The 23,506-nt window shown below is 38.9% G+C and overlaps 1 protein-coding gene across 6 annotated transcripts in view; it reads right to left on the bottom strand.

Moving 5' to 3' along the window:
- Positions 1 to 22,903, bottom strand: part of UBE3A (ubiquitin protein ligase E3A) — a 90,694-nt gene extending 67,791 nt beyond the window's left edge. For all 6 annotated transcript variants that reach the window (XM_060293921.1, XM_060293919.1, XM_060293920.1 and 3 more), the window contains exon 1: positions 22,299 to 22,903. The gene's annotated coding sequence lies outside the window, so the exon portion shown is untranslated. The remainder of the gene's footprint in view (positions 1 to 22,298) is intronic.
- Positions 22,904 to 23,506: the final 603 nt, after the last annotated feature.

The following is a 23,506-nucleotide window of genomic DNA, read 5'->3' as shown; positions in this document are numbered from 1 at the left end:
CAAAAACAAGAAAACTGGACAACACATGAAACAGCTGTTTTCAGACCCTGGATAACAGGCAGTGTGAGACTGATCCATGAGAACGAACAGAAATGAGGTGAACCCTTCCAATGCTTGAATTTCTTCATGGAGGAGGCTTTCCAACCTGAGTCAATGGAGGGGAAACCCAGTCAGAGGACAGCAGTCTCACTGAGGTAAGAAGCAAGAGGTCAGAGTTGAGGCTGAAGTGGGTGGAATTTTTAATAAGACAGACTGCCACAGAGGGGAGCTATGCAGAGGAAAGTCCAGAAATCTGTCACTTGGGGGTCCTTTCGAGTCTGCCACTATACACAAAACTGCATGAATAAAGGGAAAGACTATATGAAGCCGGGGAAAGAGGAGCTGTGAGCTGAAATATCCCCAGTGATCATACAGGACTAGGAGATCCCTAAGTTTCTCCCAACCAGAGTGAAGAGAATATGCTGACACTGGGGACATTTAGTAGAGAACTAAGAAGGGCCATGCATTTGTAGTAGCTACCAGCCTTAAAGTAAAGCCTTCTCTAGATACACCCTAATAGAGCCTTGAAGGGATCAAGCTGACCAGCGAGTTACTTAGCTCGCTGGCAAAACAAAGTTTAACACTTTAAAAGACAACAAAATTCAGCCACTCAACAATAGACTGTAACAATGTTCAGTATCCAATAGGAAAGTACTAAATATGTAAGCAGGAAAAGACGGCCCATAACCAACAGAAAAACCAATCAATAGACCCTGAAATGAAAGAATTGATAGAATCAGTAGACAAGAACTTTCGAACAGCTATTATAAGTATGCTCAAGGATTCAAAGGAATACATGAAAACAAATCAAACGGAACTTCTAGAAATACAAAAAGTAAATAAATATATACATATTTATATAAATATATAAAATATCTGAAAGTATTTGACCCTGCAGGGGGGAAAAAAAAGGACAGTGAAATACAAAACAAAGTAAACTAAAGCACAGAGAGACCAAAAAAACTAAAAATGTTAATGACCTGAAGATAATATCAAATAGTCTAACATTATACATATAACCAGAGTAACCCTGGAAAAGAGTGTAGAAGGAAGAGAGCTAACTTTAAAAAAATACATGTGAAGAAATAATGACTAACACTCTTCCAAATTTGATGAAAACATAAACACAGACCAAAAAAACAAAACCAAAAACTCAATAAATCCTAAGCAGGATAATCACAAAGAAAACCAGCAATGAAGAGAAAATCTTAAAGAAAAGCCAGAGGTAAATAAAAAGACTTTAAGTACAGGGGAAGAAAGATAAGTATAACCGCAGACTTCTCATCAGAAACAAATGCTGAAAAAAAAATTTGTCAACCTAGACATATTTATCACTTGATATATCACTTATATATCAAGGGATAAATATCCTTCAAAATATGAAGATAAAGCTCTATACATCTACCAGAATGGCTACATCAAAAAGACTGACAGTCCCAAATGCTGACAAGAATGTAGAGCAACTGGAAACTCTCATATAATTGTTGGTAAGAGTATAAAACAAAACAACCAACTTGGGGAAAAGATCTGGCAACTATCCTATAACCCAAACTGCACTCCTAGGTATTTAGCCAAGAGCAAAGAAACCATACATATCTACACAAAGTCTTTCATACAGCTGTTCACTGAAGGCTTTTCACAACAGCTAGAAACTGAAAATAGCCCAGGTGTCCCTTAAGAGAAGAATGTAGTTACAAACTACTGACACATGCAGTACCACAGATGAATTTCACAAACATTATGCTAAGGGAAACCTTATATAAATAAGTACCATGATTTATATTTATATGGAATTCTAGAGCAAGCTAAACTAATCTATGTTAAAGTGATCACAACAATGATTGACTTAGGGGTGTGGGTAATGTGGGGGCAGGAAATGGCTAGGAAGGGGTACAGATTCCATAACTTGATAGGACTTTGTGTTGCAAAGCTGTAAGCATTTGTCAAAACACATGGAATGGTATATGTGGCAGACTGTATATTCTAAAGATGGCCAGCCACAATATAATCCATCCCACATGCTCTTCTTACAAGGTTAACATTGGCATTCTCCCATCAGCTGGTAGGGTCTATGTGACTTCTTGAATTTGAGCAGCCTCGGTGACTTTCAATCAAGAAAGTACGGTGGAAGTGTGTGCTCTTTTATAAGCTAGACTTTTGATGCTAGGTTATAAAAATGCCATGCACTTCTGCCTTGGTCTCTTGAGATACTACTCACTCTTGGAACGTAGCCACTCTACAGTGATGAAGCCAGCCACTTGGCAATGAAGCCAAGCAACCATATACAAAAGCAACATCTAAGTGTTCTAGACCAGAGCTCCAGTTGAAGTCCTGACAGCCAGCATCAATATCCAGATGTGTGAGCAAGACTTTAGATGATAACAGCCTCAACTTATCAGGGAACCTCAACTCCAGCTCACACGCTTGAAGTCAAGACAAGCTATCCTTGCCAGTCTCTGCCAAAAGTACAGATTCATAAGCAAAAGAAATGACTGCTGATGTTTGGGGTACAATGAGTTTGGAGTGATCTGTTAGGGAGCAATAGATAACCAGAACAATATACTAAATTCAGTTAATAATACTAAATTTAAATAATACTAAATTTCTAAGTTTTAGTTGACTATATATGATGACTATATGACTATATATGATGAAGTTAAGGATGAGATATTCTACTATATATGATGAAGTTAAGGATGAGATGTTCTAACATCCACAACCTACTTTGAAAAGCATTAAAAAAATAAGACAAATTAATAGATGGATAGATATAAGACAGTAAATATAGTAAAGTGTTAATTGTGGAATTACATTCTGGAATTATTTCACATCCATGTAAGTCTGAAAATTTACCTAATAAAATGTTGAAGAGTGAAATAAAGTCATTTTCATACAAATAGAAGCTGAAATATATTTTTGGCCAATAGACCTGATGCTTTAGAAATTTTTTAATTCTTCAAGTAGAATGAAAACAACACCACATAGAAACTTAGGTCCATGAAAAAAGTCCACACAAATCTACACAAAGGAAAAGAAATGAAAATGGAAAATATGGGCAAAACATCAAAGAATGCTGCTTTTCGTTTTTAAATTTCCTTATAAAACAACTGACTGTTTAAAGAAACAATCAGAAATTCTATTCGGGAATTAATGGAAGACTACAATGGCAAAAAGGTAAACGAATTTATAATGTATTAGAATTCTTACATTATACTCTAAGAGGTCTAATTTTGAAGGCAGACTGAAATAAACTAAGGTGCATACTGTAAATACTAGTGCAACCACTGGAAAAAAAAGAGGTAGGTATAAGCTAATACTGGAGATAAAACAGACTTCTGAAAAAATGCTCAATCCAAAAGAAAGCAGGAAAGGAAGAAAAAAAAGAAGGTAGTATAAATGGTACAACTAGAAAACAAATAGTAACCTGGTAGTGTTACTATTGAAAATTACAATAAATATAAGTGGACTGAACGCTCAAATTAAAAAGCAGAGATTGTAAAAAATCCAAAAAATGCAACTATACACTATCTAAAAGACTTATTAAATATAATGGCATATAAGTTGAAAATAAAGAGACAGCAAAAGATATAATATGCAAACACGAATCCTAAGAAAGGAGAAGTAGCTATATTAATACCAGACAAAGCAGACTTTAGGACAAGGAACATGACCAGAGAACAGAGACATTTCTTAATGATAAAGAATCAATTCATCAAGGAGGTCTTCCAGTCCTAAATGTGAATGCATCTAATAACAGAACTTGAGAATATATGAAGCACGGGGACTTCCCTGGTGGCACAGTGGTTAAGAATCAGCCTGCCAATGCAGGGGACATGGGTTTGGTCCCTGGTCCGGGAAGATCCCACATGCCACGGAACAACTAAGCCCATGAGCCACAACTACTGAGCCTGAGCTCTAGAGCCCACAAGCCACAACTACTGAGCCTGCATGCCACAACTACTGAAGCCTGCATGCCCTAGAGCCTGCACACCGCAACTACCACATCCCGCACGCTCTAGGGGCCCACATACTGCAACTACGGAGCCCGTGTGCTGCAACTACTGAAGCCCACCTAGAGCCCGTGCTCTGCAACAAGAGAAGCCACCGCAATGAGAAGCCCGCATGCCACAACAAAGGGTAGCCCCCACTCGCCGTGACTAGAGAAAGTCCACGCGCAGCAACAAAGACCCAACGCAGCCAAAAAATTAAAGAATAAATAAAGAAAATACATGGAAGCAAAAATGAAGAGAAGTGAAAGAAAAGATAGCGGGTTCACAACTATAGTTAAAGATTTCAACATTCCTCTTGTTAATTAATAAAGTAAGTATCCCCCCCAAAAAAATCAGTAATGATACAGAATACATGCCTGTCTAAAAAAGGACCTGTATCCTGAAAAGAAAAAGAATGTGCAAAATATTTGGATACTCACAAAAGAAGACATACATGTGACCAATTAATACATGAAAACATCATTAGTCATCACAGAAATGTAAATTAAAACCACAATGACACTGCACACCCATTATCCGGCAATTATTTTTTAAAAATAAAAACAACATATTAGCAAGGTATTAGCAAAGATGTGGAGAAATTGGGACCCTTGCAGGAAGGTAAAACAGTACAGCTGCTATGGAAAATGGTATACTGGTTTTCAAAAAAATTAAACACAAAATTACTAGATATATTACATTCCTAGATATATACCCAAAAGAACTGAAAGCAGGGACTTGAAGAGATCTATTTTTAACACCCATGTTTATAGCAGCACTATTCACAATAGCCAAAGGAAGGAAGCAACTCAAGTCTCCATCAATGAAAGAATGATTAAACAAAATGTGGTATATACACACAACAGAATATTATTCAGCTTTAAAAAGGAAATTCTGATATATGATGTAACATGGGTGAACCCTGAGGACATTATGCTAAGTGAAATAAGCCAAAAGCAAAAGGACAAACATCATATGGATTCCACTTACATGAGCACCTAGAAAAGTCAAATTCGTAGTCAGAAAGTAGAATAGGGGCTGGAGGGAGGAGGAAGAAACTGGGGGGTTACTGTTTAATGGGGATGGAGTTTCAGTTTGGGATGATGAGCAAGTTTCAAAAATGGGTTAAGAATGATGGTTGCACAATGTGAGTATAATTTATGCCACTGAACTGTACAGTTAAAATGGTTAAGATGGTAAATTTTATGTTATGCATATTTTACTACAATTAAAGAAAAAGAAACTGCAGTGGGATACCACTACACATCCATAAGAATGTCTGCAATTTATTTGAGAGTATCAAATGCTGACAAGGATTTGGAAGAAACGGAACTCTCATACGTTGCTGGTAAGAATGCAAAATGGTATAACCATTGGGAAAATAGTTCATCAGTTCCTTATAAATTTAAACATAAAACTACCACACACTTCCCTGGTGACGCAGTGGTTAAGAATCTACCTGCCGGGCTTCCCTGGTGGTGCAGTGGTTGAGAGAGTCCGCCTGCCGATGCAGGGGACACAGGTTCGTGCCCTGGTCCGGGAGGATCCCACATGCCGCGGACCAACTGGGCCCGTGAGCCACGGCCGCTGAGCCTGCGCGTCCGGAGCCTGTGCTCCGCAACAGGAGAGGCCACAACAGTGAGAGGACTGCGTACCGCAAAAAAGAAAAAAAAAAAATAACCTACCTACCAATGCAGGGGACATGGGTTCGATCCCTGGTCCAGGAAGATCCTACATGCCACGGAGCAAATAAGCCCATGCACCACAACTACTGAGCCTGCGCTCTAGAGCTCGTGAGCCACAACTACTGAGCTCGCATGCCACAACCACTGAAGCCCGTGCACCTAGAGCCTGTGCCCCGTAACAAGAGAAGCCACCACAACGAAAAGTAGCCCCCACTCGCTGCAGCTAGAGAAAGCCCACGCACAGCAATGAAGACCCAATGCAGCCAAAAAAATAAATTAAATAAATGAATAAATAAATTTTAAAAATAAAAAAAAGATAGGTGCACTTTACTGGATATAAATTCAGTACTTCAATAAACATGATTTTTTTCTTAGTTTATGAAAACAATATATAAAAAGATGGTAATTTAAATCAGTGGGGAAAGGATCCCTTAGGTGGTCTAGAGCAGGGGTCCCCAACCCCCGGACCAGTACTGGTCTGCAGCCTGTTAGGAACAGGGCCACACAACAGGAGGTGAGCGGCAGGCGACTAAGCGAAGAAGCTTCATCTGCAGCTCCCCATCGCTTGCGTTACCGCCTAAACCATCCGACCCACCCCCACCCCCTGTCCGTGGAAAAACTGTCTTCCACAAAACCAGTCCCTGGTGCCTAAAAGGTTGGGAACCGCTGGTCTAGAGAATTAGCTGCCCAAGTGGGGATATTTAGATATTAGAACTTAGAAAAGTTAGATATTTTCACACAACATCCAAACATATGCCAAATGCAATCCAAATCTAAACCTAAATCATACAATATTCAAAAAAATGCTGAATGTATTCAGATCTAAATCTATAAATCTAAATCTATAAAGTAACCTCATAGAAGTCCTAGAAAATATGAGATTTCTGTATTATCTTTGTAAGCATGGTGAAACTCAGAAGCCATAAAGGATAGATAGATTTACCTATATCAAAAAATTCTAATTTCATGACTAGATACTATATAATAAGCAATGAGGTAAATCAGCAGTCCTACACAATGTGCTGGGAATGAAACTTGATTAAAAAGCTTTTTTTTAAAGAGTAATTGACAGTATCTATCAAATCTTTAAGCTGACATAGCCTCATGGTCTAACAGTCATTTTATAGAAATCTACCTTACAGAAATAATATGTACCATTATTTGTAATATCAAAAATTGAAAACACGGCTTCCCTGGTGGCGCAGTGGTTGAGAGTCCGCCTGCCGATGCAGGGGACACGGGTTCGTGCCCCGGTACGGGAAGATACGACATGCCGCGGAGCGGCTAGGCCCGTGAGCCGTGGCCGCTGAGCCTGCGCATCCGGAACCTATGCTCCGCAACGGGAGAGGCCACAACAGCGAGACGCCCGTGTACCGGGAAAAAAAAAAAAAAAAAAATTTTAAACAACCTAAATTCCACAATAAAGAGTTTCAAAATATATTATGAACTCTGAGTTAGTTTCCTAGTTCAGTTCTAAAGGCTGACAGAAGTCAAAAGATTGATAGTCTTCTATCAAGTTTACTTCAGGACATATGTTCCACATCTAACATTCTTTTCCTTTCTTGAGTTTTTTCTTTTGCTTCCCTTTCCACCAAGCTGATATGGTAAAACTACCTGTAGTTATGTGGGCATGTGATACCACACATAGATTTAATGCAGTAACTAAAAAGTACTGTTCAACTCCATACTTTCAGTTGTTCTAGCCAAAACCTCAGTGTCATCTTTTACTCCTCCCTTTATTTCACACTTATATCTGACCTATTACCAAATCCTACAGACTATAATTTCAACACGTATCAATAATTCAGCCACTTCTCACCAACCTGATAGGCCTCACCTTGTCCAACCCACCGTCATCACCTCCTATCTGTACTGCTGTAATAGCCTGCCAACTGGTCTCTTGATTCTGCCCTTCTCTTTCAATCTACGATCAACATGGCAGCCAGAGTGATCTTGCTAAAATCTAAGTCAGAACTTTCCACTCTGCTCAAAAACCTTCAATGGCTTCCCATCTCACTCAAAGGTAAACGTCAAACTCTTTATTATGACCAAATGATCTGCATCCTACATTCCCTTTCTGACTCGATTTCCATCATTAACTTTTCTACAGCCCCACAGGCCACTTCACTGTTCCTCAAACAGATCAGGCACTCTCCCACTTCAGTGTTTCCTTATTCACTACACTCTTTGCCTGAAATGCTCTTCCCCCAGTCATCCACATGGCTAGCTCTCGCATCTCCTTCAGTTCTTTACTCAAGTTATCATCTCAGCGAGGCTTTCTCTGGCCACACTAAAATTTGCACTCATCCCCTGCACTCTCAAATACTTCATATACCACTTCCTTTATTTTTCTCCTTAGAAGTACTATGCAACATACGATATATTCTACATATCTTGTTTTTGATGTTTATGATTCCTCTTTCCCTACTAAGTATAAGTTCCATGAAAACAGGAGTTTTGGTGGATTTTGTACACTGCTGTCTCCACTAGCACCTAGAAAAATGCCTATGACATAGTAGGTGCTCAATAAATATTTGCTAAATGAATGAGGTAGATGCACATGTAACCACTCACATGGAAAAGATTTCTATAACAAATAGTTAAGAGGGAAAAAAAACAAGTTGTACAGAATACAAGTTCAGGACAAAAATCTATACACAAGCAATGAATAATCTGTAAATAAAATTAAGAAAAATTCCATAAGCAATAAAATCAAAAAGAATGAATCTTAGGAATATATAAAATACATTTCTTTTGAACAGAAGTGTAAGACCTGTACAACGAAAACTACAAAACACACAAAAAAAGTAAAGACCTAAACAAACAAAGACATCCCATGTTCATGGATCAAAAGACATAATACTAAGGTAGCAATACTCCTCAAATAGACCTACATATTTAACACAAATCTTATCAAAATCCCATCTGCCCTTTTTGCAGAAATTGACAAGCTAACCCTAAAATTCACACAGAAATTCAAGGAACCCAGACAGCCAAAAAAAGAAGAGCCAAGTTTGAATATTCACATTTTCCAATTTCAAAACTTACTACAAATCTACAGTAACCAAGAATGTGTATTAATGGCTGAAGAACAGACATACAGATTAATGGAAGAGAACTGAGAGTCCGGAAATAAATTCTTACATTTATGGCCAGTTGATTTTCAACAAGGGTACCAAGACAATTCAATGGGAAAGAATAGTCTTTTTCAGCAAATGTTTCTGAGACAGCTGGATATCTATATGTAAAAATAATAAAGTTGGACCCCTACCTCATATAACACCATATGCAAAAATTAACTCAAAACAGATGACAAACATAAATGTAAGAGCTAAAACTACAATACTCTTAGAAGCAAACAGGTATAAATCTATATGACTGGTCAGACAATGGTTTCTTATTGTGTTGGCCAAAAAGTTCATTCGGGTTTTTCTGTAAGATGTATGGAAAAACCTGAACAAACTTTTTGGCCAACACAATAAATAACACCAAAGACAACAAAAGAAAAACAAACAGGACTTCACCAAAATTTATAACTTGTGTGCCTCAGAGGAAACAATCATGAAAGTGAAAATACAACCTTTTGGGGGAAAATACTTGGAAATCATATATCTGATAAGGGACTTGTATCCAGAACATATAAAAACGCTTAAAAGCCAACAATAAAAAGAAAAATGACCCAATTTTAAAACAGCAAAGGATCTAAATAGATCTCTGAAGATGTACAATTAGGGCATGAAATGATGATCATTAGTCATTTAGCAAATGCAAATCAAAATCACAAAGATGCCTTCACATCCACAAGATGGCTAAAATAAAAGGGACAGACAATTGGTTTGGCAAGGAAGTAATTAGAAAGAACCCTCATATACTGCTGATGTAACTGTAAAATAGTGCAGCCACTTTGGAAAAAAAGTTTGGCAGTTCCTCAGAATGTTAAACACAGTTAGTTAGCTAAGACCCAACAGTTTCACTCCTAGGTACTTACCCAAGAGAATGAATTTATATGTCCACACAAAAGAGCTTATATATGAATGTTTGTAACATGATTCATAATAACCAAAAAATGGAAACAATCCAAAGTTATCAACTGATTACTGAATAAACAGTAAGTGTATACTCATACAATGTAATATGAACCTCCAAAATATCATTTAAGTAAAGGAAGACATACACAAAAGGACATATATTTTATGATTCCATTTATATGAAACGTCCAGAATAGGCAACCCATAAAGTAAGGAAGCAGATTAGTGGTTGCCACTCTTCAGGGGCTGAAGAAGGAAAGAATGGTGAATGACTGCTAACAGGTACAGGGTTTCTTTTGGGGATGATGAAAATGTTCTAATATTAGATAATGGTGATGGTTGCCAATTGAATATACTAAAACCCACTCTAAATGGTGGATTTTATGGTATGTGAATTATATCTCAATTAAGTTGGAAATTATAAAAAGTGTATGGAATGATTTTTTATAAACCACCCCAAAAAAGAATAAAACTACAAGTATCTGTTACACAGATATATTTGTTTGGTATTCACCAGATGTTTTTATGTTTTTCTACATTTAAATTGAACAACAGTTAAGTTTTGGAATTGGCTAAAAAAGGAAGAGAAAACTTTCACTTCTTTTTATACTTTAAAAATACGTATTTTTTTCTGTATTTCCTTATTCTCAAAAATAATTAATTCTACACACCAATATTTGAGGGGAGGGGCAACCAACCATGACATATAAAAGGCTCTCTGGAAATATGAAAGTTCTAGGATTTCTGGTTTTATGATTTACAGGAATAACCTAACATTTAAAATTGAGGCCATGCTGGCAAATCTCGGTGCATGGTCAGTTTATATACAGGAGTAAAATTTTAGGATCACAATCACTGTGCATTAGAAAAGAACGGAACTCTCTAATGTGACCCTTGGCCCTCCCCTCTCTCTGGGTTCTGTGAACATTTTCAAAAGTAAACAAACTATGCTTATTTACCTGTCTGAAAAACTATAAAAGGTAAACCCATGATCTGCCAACATTAAAATGCTCTTTCCCCAGTGTTTACTTAAGTGTTTATTATGTGACTTACTAGCAGTGAGAGAATCTTATCTCAGTGTAGATCCCAAGTGTCATCTATGGAAAGCCTTTAAAAATTCCAAAGTACCAGAATTATTTCAATTTCCTGACTTTAATTATAAATCACTTATTGCAATCAACAATTCCATGATCTGAAAACAGAAGCAATGTGCCACACACATAGTCCCAATGACTTATTATTCTGAAATTTTCCTCTGGGTTCTTTCTGCACAATAGTTAAATTGAGTTCAATCTTACATAGAACTTAACCGAAAATTAAACACAGAATTACATTAGTATTCAGCGCACACACAAAAAATATTTATAATGCAATATACTAAAATAACTAAAGGTAGGTGAGTTTTCCTAGAAATAATCATGAACACTATTTTATGTTTAATTTATTACATTTCATCTATCAAATGTAGCATCTAAAGTCATAAAATCTGAATTAAGGATAAAAGACCATTAGCTTCTAATTTAACTTCAAAATGCTTTTAAAAATTCACAACATATGGGCTTCCCTGGTAGCGCAGTGGTTGAGAGTCCGCCTGCCGATGCAGGGGACACGGGTTCGTGCCCTGGTCCGGGAAGATCCCACACGCCACGGAGCGGCTGGGCCTGTGAGCCATGGCCCCTGAGGCTGTGCGTCCGGAGCCTGTGGTCGGCAACGGGAGAGGCCACAGCAGTGAGAGGCCCGCATACCGCAAAAAAAAAAAACAAAAAATCCACAACATATAATTTTAAGTGAACTAGATTGCATCTGTTAAAAGACAGAAAATTGTTTTTCTAAAGACCATCCATACTCGAAGGACATAAATATTAAACATTGAGAACATTTAATTTTCTATTAATGTCTAGTAAAATACTAAAGTGTAGCCTAATTACGAATTTTCTTTTGAGCAGTTACCAACTGGAGTAATATTTCTCTAACTGGAAAAAAAATGCAATTCTGATCAATCAGTAAACATCCAACACTGACAAATGCCTGAAACTGCACGTGAAAAAAAAATGAGACCGACATTTGTTTTTCTCATTGAATCTTCAATTCAAAAGTAATTATTTAATATCAGTTGAGCTAAGTACTTATCCAGGAAACACAGAATTCAATAACCATACCATACAAGAAAGCCCTAATACTAGTAAGTACAAAGAGATTCTAAAAGGAAGGCTTCCCTGAGTAATATTTAGGCTGAGCCCTACAGGATGGATAAAATTTGTTGGCTAACTGTGTTCTAGGCAGACTGAAATGCACTGGGCAAAAGGTTTGCAACAAGGAGCCTGGATAGTTCAAAAAACTGAAAAAAAGGCCAATATTGTTAGGTGGTTCCAAAAAAAGGAGAGTATGAATTAAATCTTAGGAGGCAGAGAGAATCCAGATCAGATGGGACCTTGCAGACCAATTAAGGATTCTGCATTTTATTCTAAAAGCCACAGAAAGCCAAAGAATAATTTTAAACAGAAAGTAACAAAGTTAGACTTGTATTTTTAAAAGTTCACTGGAAAAGACAGAATTGTTGTTTATAATAATCTAAAAGAATTATAAACTAATAAAACTGATGGAGTTCACCCAAGTTAATGGATACAAAATTAACATCAGCAATGATCAAATGTAACAGAAAAAAGATCCTATTTACAGTGCAAAAAAATATGTATAGATCAAATATCTAGGAATAAATTTAACAAGGTATGTATAAAAGGAATTTAGGAAGAAAACTGTAAAATACAGAATAAATGGCAAGATAAACTATGTCAATTCTCAAGTTAATTGATGTATTCAATGCAATTCCAATTAATATCCGCAAACAAACTTGATACACTGGTTTTAATTATGGAAAAGTGAAAGTCTAAGAATAAAAGTTCTGAAAATGAATAAAGGAGTAGGCTTTGACTCACACTTCAAAGCTTAACATAAAGCTATTTGAAATAAAACAATGTACTACCAGTGTTTAAAAAAAAAATTAAAATCAAACCCAAGCATTTGGCAGATGATACAGGTGATATTTAAAAAATTTAATGGGGAAAAGATTCAATACTTAATGTTGGGACAACTCGTTTTTCATTTAAAAAAAAAAAGATTCCTAATTCCCTCCCAGATGGACCTAAATGTAAAAAAATAAACAACAACAAAAACCTCTCAACTATTTGCAGACAATATTAAAAGGGATTTCTTCAATAAAAAACAGAAATCATAAAAGAAAAGACTCATGAGCTTCACTTCAAAAATTGAGATATATCCCAAAAGAGAATATCACAAAGGACAATAAGTAGGGTTTTATATTTTATTCTTATTCTGATAACTTTCCCGGCTGCATCATAAAGAATGCTGGATGAGATGATCTCCAAGATCCTTTACAACATAAACGTTGTATAACACGTCTCTTACTTTCTTTTAAACCATTTCTTTATGAAACATTTAAAACATACAGAAAATAATAAAATTCATATCCATATATCCACCACCCAGAATAATCAAGGAAATGCTAAAATGAGAGTAATATTTTGCTAAAATTTCACACCCATCAAATTTGCAAAAGTTTTAAAATCTGACAATCTCAAGTATGGGCTAGGATGCTGGAAAAAGAAATGTCCGTACACTGCTGATAAAGTATATACTGGCATAACCGGGCTTCCCTGGTGGTGCAGTGGTTGAGAGTCCGCCTGCCAATGCAGGGGATACGGGTTCGTGCCTCGGGCCGGGAAGATCCCACATGACGAGGAGCAGCTGGGCCCGTGAGCCATGGCCGCTGAGCCTGCGTGTCCGGAGCCTGTGCTCCGCAACGGGAGAGGCCACAACAGTGAGAGGCCCACGTAAAGCAAAAAAAAAAAAAAAAAAAAAAGTATATACTGACATAACCATTTTAGAGAAGAATTTAGCAACATCCAGTAAAGTTATTCACAATCTATTTCCCAGCAGTTTCACTTCCATGAATCTTCCCAAAGAAATATGTGCACAAAGAAATGTGTCAACATGATCACTGCAGCATCATTTATAATAGCGAAAAAGGAAAAAACTCAAAATATCCATTAGTAGTGGGACACATATATTTGATATATCATACAATGGAGTACTATACAGCAGTTAAACTAAACTAGAGCTACATGCATCAACATACATATCCCAAAAAATAGTTTAAAAAAAAAAAAAGCTGATGAAAGATATGTACAGTAACAATACCATTCTGTAAAAATTTTAAAACACAAAATCCAACACCATATATAGCATTTACAGATACAAGTACACATATACAGTAAAAGTATAAACAAGGATATGAAATTCAAGAACCTCGGGATAGTTATTACCTTGGGTAAAGAGAGAAGGTAATAGGACTTGGGGGTGAGGTGGCTACAAGTGCATATGTAAGACTGCATCTGGTTCGCTAAGGATCAAAATTGGCGTAATTTATAGTTCTGAGTGATGGGTAAATAAGTACCTGATATATTATTTACTGTTTTAAATGTTTTTTTAATTAAAATATATACATATATTTTAAAAAGAAAAAAGTGAGCATATAATATACAAGCCGAAAATTACTTTGGAGATCTTCTAATCCAACCTACTTCCTTAATAAAAGAACTAAGGAAAGATATCAGAATAAGAACACAAAATAAATACTATTGGAGTCATCGCCATTTTAAACACATACTACATAGCTAAAAAAGCACTTAAGGGGATTAGACCTTGTTCGCTGGAGAGAAAACCTTGGTAGGCTGAACAGCGATCAGCCCCAATTTCTCAAAATCTGGTGTCAGCTAGTAATATGGAATGGGCATGTGTGAGCACATGCGCGCGCGCGCACACACACACACTCTCTCTCTCTCTCTCTCTCTCTCTCCCCTAGGAGTGCCTTGTCAAATTCAGCACAGGAATAGGCAGTAAAGTGGGTCTCTGGCCCACTATCCAGGCTGACCCCTAGTCCATCTTTACTTAAAATTACTTGAAGTTCTGAGGCCTAGAGGATTGTTCCAGATCATACTTCATTATATCCTGATCATAGTTCATTAGCCCACAGCACATATCTAAAAGTAGTCCTGAACTAACTAAAAAGTAGCTCATTCATCCAGCACTTATAAATACCTAAAACAGCACACGGAAAAAAAAAAAAGAGAGAGAGAGTCAGCAAATATTTAGTGTTCACACAGAATCTTCAATCCAGGAGTAAATAGTTTAATTTCAGCTGAGATAAGTGACCTATCAATATTTTACAACTTGGATCCATCTATTTTTAAGTTCACCCCTCCCTACCCATCATCTACCCAAAACATGTAAGAGGAATTTTGAGGAGGGAGGAGACTGACTCAGATACTGAGTTAAATGAAACCCTAAGATTTTACTTTTTATTTTGAAGATAATATGAAATATAGTACACTGGGTAATAATTAAATTTAAAGAAATAGATGATTTTAAATGCAGAAATCTAGTTTTATGTATATGAAAGTCTAATGTTTGTTCAGCTTTTCTAATATATTATACTTAAGTGTTCTCATGTCAACATTAAAGTCAACTTTTAAGAAGCAGTTCCACCCGTTTACAGGGCAGAAATAGAGACAGATGTAGAGAACAAACGTATGGACACCAAGGGGGAAAGTGGCGGGGGCGGTGGTGGTGGTGGGATGAATTGGGAGACTGGGATTGACATATATACACTAATATGCACAAAATAGATAACTAATAAGAACCTGCTCTATAAAAAGTAAAATAAAATTCAAAAAAAAGCAGTTCCATTTTATCAAGCACAATGTACCCCTACGTTAGCTACCAAACTTTATCTATTTCCTATTTTCCTCCTCTGTTCTTTAAACATGTTTGATATGTGTCCTAGTCCATTTAGGCTGCTTATACAACAAAACACCATAGACTGGGTGGTGTATAAACAACAAAAATTTCTCACAGTTCTGGAGCCTAGGAAGTCCAAAATCAAGGCACCGGCAGATGTGATGTCTGGCAAGAGTCACCTTCCTGCTTCATAGATGGCCATCCTCTGGCTAGATCCTCGCAGTGGCAGAAGGGAGGGAGGGAATTCTTTGGAGTCTTTTAAAGGGCATTAATTCCATCATGAGGGCTCCATTCTCATGACCTAATCAACTCGCAAAGGCCCTACCATCTAATGCCATCACAATGGGGGGTCAGGATTTCAACATATGAATTTGGGGGTTGGGGGGGACATAAACATTCTATAACAATACGTTACAGACATAGCAAAATGTGTAAGAAATTGAATATGAATGAAGCAGCTTAACTAATTAGGGAAGGTTTTCATTTCTTAGGAGCTCTAAATTTGGATTATCTTAAACAGCATAGTTTTCTATCACCAACATGGAATATGGCACATTATCAGCTCACTTCAGAAAACTAGAAAAAATGTTACCTAAATATTCTTTGTGTGAAATGGGATTTATCAATTAGTATACATGTCACATACAATAGGTGTTCAAAAGACAGGTATTTTTTAATTCTCAAAACAAAAACTTTATTTAGCAAAGGTAAATATTTAGTATCCTTATTCATGACACACTGTAAGGTTATCAATATTGGCAAATAGAAACACAAGGCACAATAAGCAGAATTCCTAAGAAAAAAGTACTAAGGTAATTAATAAGTTGGAAATAACCCAAATTTCTCCGTGACCCATTAGCTTTATATAGAAAACACTGCTGGGCATCTCATCCTTTCCCTTCCAAAAAACAGGATTATGCTTTACATATGATAAAAGATAGGAAAGTATTTGTTGTATGAAGAAATTCCTGTAGTGGTATCTGCAGTGCTAGAGCTATCATCTGAGAAGAGAATAAAGAACATCCCTTTTAGAAAGGGTGCTAAAGAGTGCAAGTGACAAAATGTGACATTTGTCCATACTGAGTGGTACATACATGGTTGTTATATTATTCTTTCTACTGTTTGTATATTTAATTTGTAAGGAAAATTCAGAATTTACACTGTATCACAAAGAATATAAAAATAACCGAGTTAGCATATTGGCTACAGCTCACAAGGGCAATTAATCCTAAGACTATTTCTCACATTCAAGGAGACTGCTGAGGTAGACGTCTATTAGAGACTTGAAATGGATAAGCCATTCTTTTTGATACAAGGAGACAAAAGTCAACAAATGAAAAGAATATGTGTAAAGTACTGGTAGCATCTTCATTCAGCCCCTAGCTATGTAATTTGTGTGTAGCACTACTTGTCTCAAATGTGAAAAAGGAACATTCTGAATTACTGAAAGTATGAAAAAATGGACACCTATTAAGACCTAAAAAAGAGCTACAAGCCTGCATACCACAAAGAGACAGGTCAAAAAAAAAAAAGTTTCATGTATTATTTCTGTAACATAAAGGGATCTGTGCTTGACTAACCTCATCTCTTCCCAAAGGGTACAGAAGATCAACTTCTGGAACACAATGAACTGTTAAAGAGTCACCACAGTAGTCTCCACACTGGCAAGCCAAGAGTTTCATTGAAAGAAGATTTTTATCCTACTTGGGTTAAGTGTTCAGGGCTCATACACCACCTCCTTGCTTTATTTGCAGCACAGATGTTGACTTTAATTAATGAAGTCTTACTTAGGATTCTCTTCCACAATCCACATATGACATCTTATGTGAGATTCCAGAAGATTTCCTAAAACTGAACTTCAGGAATAATTTAATCTAGTAAGGTTCTAAGTCTCCAAAACCTCTTTTCCTTTCAGGTCAACCTTATGATTCACTTGCCTTTATCACATTAACAGGAGAGGTCAAAAGTAAAGCAAATTACAGAAGTGATTTGACTTTGGACTAATAATACTGAATAATGCATCACTAACTATTAAGATCTACTGTTTATTTCAAATGTAGTTACCAAATATAAAATAAATTCACATACTATTTCCAAAAATAATATTTCTATGGAAAGGTTAAAAATGTTAGTAAAGAAAAGCATGAAAATACACCAAGGTTCCAACAGTCTGTCTACCACTAACCAAGCTGTTTTCCTGGGCAAGTCACTAAATCAGTTATAAGGTCACTTTATAGAGTACCATTAATTTACTTTTTCAAGAATGATCTCATTTGAAAATCATTCCTCAGAAACAAAGCAAGTATCACCCTTACTTGACAGAAGGAACAGAGCCAAGGCTTAGAAAGCTAAATGGCCTACTCATGCCCAGCTAGGAAGCTAGAGAAGAAGGATGAACCCACAATCTTCCGACACCAAAGTTAGTGTTTCTTCCTCCACATCAATGGTTCTCCATGACTTTCGTTCACAGAACCTGTTGAGACTCTAAAGCACTTAAATTTTTATATATAATTTTAGGGCGTTCACAGTCACAAGGCTTAGAATCAAACAGTAATAACAGTCAGCTAAATCTCATGTGCAAACAACAGTAAAAAAAAAAAAAAAAAGTACTAGCCTTATTTCACTTTCAGATAGACCTTATACTTAATGATCTTTTTTTTTTAACTTACTATCCATAATGGTATTTATGTTAAAGATAACAGATAACTCAGATCAAAGCACTGTGACAATTTTGAGATTAAATGAAAAGTTGGCAAAGAAATTTATCATGTATTTGTAAGTAATCTCATTAAAAAACTATTTATAGGGACTTCCCTGGTGGTCCAGTGGTTAAGACTCCGCACTTCCACTGCAGGGGGCGTGGGTTCGATCCCTAGAACTAAGATCTCGCACCTTGCATGGTGCAGCCAAAAAAAAAAAAAAGAAAAAAGAAAAACCTATTTATGTAGCATCTTTAAGTATTTCAAACATCTCATGTTTTGGACATAGATATAGGCTTGTAGATTAACACTATTTCCACTTACTGTAATTTTACTTTATTTTCTTTATTAGAAGAAAAAGCCCCACTTCCTCCAGTAACTGCTATGGTCAGAAAAGGCATCTTGTTGAAGGCTGCCTTCTACTAATATCATAGAAAACACTCACTTAACTGCAATAAGGTGGGTGGGCATTCTCAAAGCAAAGTAACACTCCTCCTAACTGGTAAGACAGAACATGTACCATTATGTGCAGAGTCCTGACCTGGAGTCCAGAGGCTCAATTTGTGCCCTGGCTCTGCCACCTGGTGACTTTAAGAAAACCATCTTAAAGCTCTGCACTTCAATTTCCTCATGTGTAAAACAGGAATAGCCCTACTCAGGCTCACAACTTCTGTGAATTTATAACCAGAAGACAGAATGATGACTGTCCCAGAAAAATACCAGAGTATTTACAGGCAACTTGCCGAAGTAAATTTATTTTTTTTAATACATATACATACACACAAACACTAACATACTATGTGCCAGACACTGGGTGGAGGATTGGGACCAAGATATGAAGTATCTAACATGTGCCAGACAGTGTATAAAGGAAGCAGTAAAACAATATTCTTTAGAACAGGAGCTGGGAGTAGGAGGTGTTGAGTCCATAGAACTGCCTGAGGAGTGGAAGGGCACCAGGAGAATGGGGCTCCATTATTTGACAGGGTTTCACAAAAAGTGTTATATGGAGAAAGTCACTAGACTATACACTTCCAAAAGACAGAGACATGAGTCTTGTCTTTATAGCCCCTACACCAAGCTCAGCTCAGAGTAGCCACAGTAGATTCCTAATAAATGTTAGCTGATAACTAAGTCATCCATACTCTGGTAACACACTCTCTGGTAAACACTAGAAGTCCTTGTCCTTAAAAAGTGAGTTCAAAACCAGTAAGCAAAGTAACAATGTAAAGGATAATATGTTAGAGTCCACTGTCTATAAGGTGCTTTGAGAACATTCGGAAAAACTGAGTAGGAAGACTTCAAAGGATAATACTTATTAAGTGCCTATGTGTTAGGCATTGCACATGCTTTAATCCTCACAACTCTGAGTTAGTCTCACCACCCCATTTTACAGATGACAAAACTTGCGGCTCGAGATTAAGTAACTTGCCAAGGGTCAGACAACCAGGGTAAGCCAGAATTAAAAGCAGGATCTAACTCCAAAGCTATTTCCACTATACATACCATAATGTCTTTGGTTTTTATACTTTACCTTTACATTTGCAGTGGGGAGAGAGCAGGGACTATCACAATCAGCAAAAATTTTGTCATCCTGAATCATTATGAAAAGAGCATCTAAAACTTTACCCAAGTATTTTACTTAAAAAATCACTTCTGAAAATTGGTCTTCACTCATAAAAATCATAAAACTAATTTTTTAACAGCTGCATATGTATATTTAATGTCATGTTTCTACATTTTGACCTATACAACTACAGGTCTAAACAAAAGGGCAAAACATGACTGAAGAACATGACCAGTAATCATTTAAGAAAACAGACACTTTAAGTGTTTGGGCTGAAAAATTTAGGTATGATCCATAGTTTTATATTATTCCACTGACTACATATTGAGAGAAACAGCAAATTATTCCAAATATTTTTTTAAGGGGAGAGAGGATTGTTTTTGGAGGGGAGAGAGGAGGAGTCATTTAGAAATGATCTATGGTTTAAGGAATAAAACATTAAATGTTACGTGTCAAAGACACTGTAGGTACCCAACAAATCTTGTTAAATGGACTGGGCAAGTTGGATGAGAATGTGTCTTCCTCTCGCTTCTGACTACTTACTTAAGAAGCTTTTTTTTAAGCCATGAAAAAAAGTGTAAATTTAAGAGATATGAAATACAAGCAGCATATAAAACCTGTGAAAATGAATCAGAACATTGTAATTTGTGTCTCTGTGTAAACTCCTCAGTAACCCAGCAATGTCAGAAGATGGTGTACATGCTACTCAGCACATTAATGCTACTTAGTAAATACTGACACAATAAGACTTTCATAGTTTACGTTCTAATTTTTAAATTTTTTTAAAACTGTTTTTGGTTTGCTATTTAAAGCATTCCTTTAGTGCCACAGGAGTTTAAGTCTTTTTTTTTTTTTTAATATTTATTTATTTGGCTACGCCAGGTTACAGCTGTGGCATGTGGGATCTTTCAGCTGTGGCATTCGGGCTCTTAGTTGTGGCATGCGGGATCTAGTGCCCTGACCAGGGGTCAAACCCCGGCCCCCTGCATTGCGAGCCCAGCGTCTTAACCACTGGACCACCAGGGAAGTCCTGAGATCATTATTTCTTCAAGCTACTTCTTGTTTCTGTTTTGTCATGATTAATAATTTCTTTAATGGGCTTCTGGTCATTCTTTGGATTTAGCAGCACCATCATTAATATTGTATTTTTTCATTAAAAATGTGATAAGCAGTTCAGATTTACAAGCAGGGTCTAATTCCAAAGTTATTTCCACTTCTTTTTATCTTCCTAAACTCTAAACTTTTTTACATGGTTTACAAAATAATCTCTTAAGTAAGGGTACTTACTCGTCAGAGGTGTGAGATAAACACTTCTCAGCCCTCTTGTCCAAATCACTTGACAACATTTACTGGGTATCTCAAGTGTCTTTCACAAGTAACTTTTTAACAGTTGTACTTCTGAACTTTAGGTCGTTTCCATTTCAATCCCCCTTCTCCCCCGACCCCAGACAAAATTCTGGGGTAATCTGCTGCTTCTCTCAATATTGCAGATAGTGGAATGATCTGAAATTATGGGTCATACCTGTATTCCTTTCTGATTGATGGAGGGTAACTTCGGACTGTAAATCCCATATGCCATTAGCTGACATTTTCGACGGCACCCTAGCCACTTAATAAATATAATAACAGACTTTGTAATGTTTCTTTTTTAACATATCCACAGAACGTTTTAAAAAATTCGGAAACTAAATTATCTTTCAAGAATTCTAAGATTAACCAACCAGCGTCACATTAAAATTATTTTTAACAATTTTATGGATCAAAACATCTGTCGCATTAAATTCTGACTTTACCAACAAAATCCTCCACACCATGACGAGTCCTTTTCATTTTCTCAACTGTAAAAAAATAAGGGCCAACTGTTTGCAGGTTTGCATTTAATAGTCTCCAGCAAACCCAGTAGCTCACGTTTAATTTCAGAACCTCGATGAGTAATCTGTGAACACAACCCTTGGGCTTGATTTAACAATTCATCCGCCCTCCCTCCCCACCAGTCCACCCCCAAAACCCCAACCCACCAAAGCACACGTCTAAATATTTCTTCACCAAGAAGGCCAAAACCTCGAAAGCAGCGAGGAAGAGCTCCCCTTGGAAGGAAAAGGCCAGCCCTTCCCAGCCTGAGGCCCAGGCCGGCCCTGCTAGCCCCACTCCAAGAAGGGCCACCTCTAGATCGCCAGCACGCCCCGCCCCGGGCCCGCTCGTGTCCCCTCGGGCGACAAAACCCTCCCTCCCTGCGGCGCCCAGCCAGGACTGACAGTCACGGCAGGAGCAGCAGCAGCCGCTGCTAGCAGAGGCCTACTTCTGGCACCGGCCTCTCCAGACCGCGCGCGCCCCCAAACACTCGCCCCGGCGGGGGTGGGGGCGTCCCTACCCTCGCCGGAGCCTGCCCCGAAGGGGGACTTGGGCGGCCGAGGAGACGATGGGAGATGCCACCCAGCCGCCCCGGCCCAGGCCCAGTCCTCAGCCACACTGACCTGTCGTCGCCCCCGCGCCTGGGCTGCGGCCCCCGCAGCAGCAGCAGCCGCTTCACTGGTCGTCGCAGCCCTCACCCGCCGCCTCCGCCCGCCACCGCCTCGTTCCCTTTCGCTGCCGCCACCGCCGGCGCTCATGCGGGACCCGCGCTTCCTTCTCCGGAGACCGAGACCGGGAAAGGAGGCGCAGGGGCCGCAGAAAACCCCGCGCTCGTCGCCAGCCGCCGCTCCGCCGCTGCCTGTCCGCACCGGGGGGCTACGCGGCCCGCCTGGCCAGGGCTAGGTGCGAGGTGGTCCGAGCACAGCCCCGAAGTAGAGCCGAGAGAGGTGCCGCCGCCCGCGGCCGTGAGCGCCGGGTCGGCAGAGGTGAAGCGCAAGTCGGCGCGGCGGCGGATGGCGGGCGCCCGAGCCGGCGGAAGGCTACGCGAAGGCGGGGTGCGCGAGCAAGAGAAGGGCGGTGTGTCGAGGTTCCGGCGAAGGCGAGTCAGGCTCTATCGTCTCCTACAGTCACCCCGAGCCCAGCGCCACCATCTTGGGAAAAACGCGGATCTCGCGGCCGCGGCGTAAGCGGGGAGGACTGGCTGGGCGGGCCGAGTATCCCGGCAGGCAGCGCGCGCCACCCGGCCGGGCGAGGGCTCCAGGCCTGGACGCACGGACGCGGGGCGGGGCCGGTGTGCGGGCGGGAGGGCGCCGCGCTCTGCCCCGCCCTCCACCGCCAGCTCCGCTCCCCTCCTGCTTGCCGTCGTCGCCAGCGCAGGGGCTGTTGGGAAGGGGAAGTAGCTAGCGCCTCCCGGAGTCCCACCAGGTTGGTCGCCATGTTGGCACTGGGAAAAGGGGGCGATGCCTCTTTTGAGCCACCATGGTCTGTGGCCCGACAGAAAGCAGGCGGTACACTCCGGAAACGCCCTGGAGCCCTCTGGAGTGTTGGCGAGTCCCGTGGTCAACCCAGCCGAGGAACGTGGCTGAACTTGGACGCTCCCGATTTTGTTGGGGAATGAATCGGCTCCGAAATTGCGCCAAGGGGGCTTTGATAGCTGCTAGCCCCGCGGTGGGGCAGAACACTCCATATTCTAGGTCTCCGATCCCAACCCTTTTACGCCCTGAGCTGCTTTGTAAACATTGCAGAGGTAGCCCAAGAGTGCGGACCAGCTTTCAGGGGACCAAGGTCATCTGCTTAGGACTTTTGCCAACACACGATGTGTCACTAGTTT

Source organism: Globicephala melas, chromosome 2 (genome assembly GCF_963455315.2).
Source record: "Globicephala melas chromosome 2, mGloMel1.2, whole genome shotgun sequence".
NCBI lineage: Eukaryota > Metazoa > Chordata > Mammalia > Artiodactyla > Delphinidae > Globicephala > Globicephala melas.
The sequence above is the reverse complement of the archived record's forward strand: the minus strand, read 5'-3'. Positions and strand labels throughout refer to the sequence as shown.